We start from the raw sequence: 750 nt of genomic DNA on the forward strand, positions 1-750 counted from the left end.
AAAATAAATAATGAAAATTTTGTTACTTAGCTGTAATGGTATTTAAAAAATATTCAACAATGCAGTTTTATTGCAGATTAAAACATAAGAATTATTATAGTTCTTATAGTTTTCAGTAAGTAAATTAATTACACCTTTTACTTGGGAAGAGGTATTATAGATTCAGTGTAAATTTTTAAAATGATTTTTAAAATATTCTATTTTTTAATTACCATGTGTCTCAGTGAAGACTTCTCTAATTCATTATGAATTCTTTGGAATTCATGAATCTGGGCATTCATTTTGCTTCCTAGGTTTGGTACTTTTCTTGTTGCTATTGTCAATATTACTTTTAATAAGCATTTTGCTCCCTTTCTCTTCTCCTTCTGGGACTCCTGTAATGCATATATTGGTGGTATATGTAATCTCTTATGTGCTATAGACTTTTTTCACTACTTTTTATTCTTTGCTGTTCCTCTGACTGTGTAATCTCAAATGAATTATCTTTAATCTCACAAATTACTTCTTTTGTTTGATCAAATCAGTTGTTTAGTCTCTATTAAATTTTTTCAGTTCAGATACTGTATGGTTTTGTTCTAGAATTAGAACTTCTGTTTGCTTCTATTTATGTTTCTAGTTTGTTTGAATTTTACCTTGTTTAAATCTTCAGTTCAGTTCAGTCGCTCAGTCGTGTCCCACTCTTTGTGATCCCATAAACAGCAGCATGCCAGGCCTCCCTGTCTTTCACCAACTCCTGGAGTCCACCCAAAC

The sequence above is a fragment of the Bison bison genome, unplaced genomic scaffold, assembly GCF_000754665.1.
Source record: "Bison bison bison isolate TAMUID 2011002044 unplaced genomic scaffold, Bison_UMD1.0 scf7180017849784, whole genome shotgun sequence".
Lineage (NCBI taxonomy): Eukaryota > Metazoa > Chordata > Mammalia > Artiodactyla > Bovidae > Bison > Bison bison.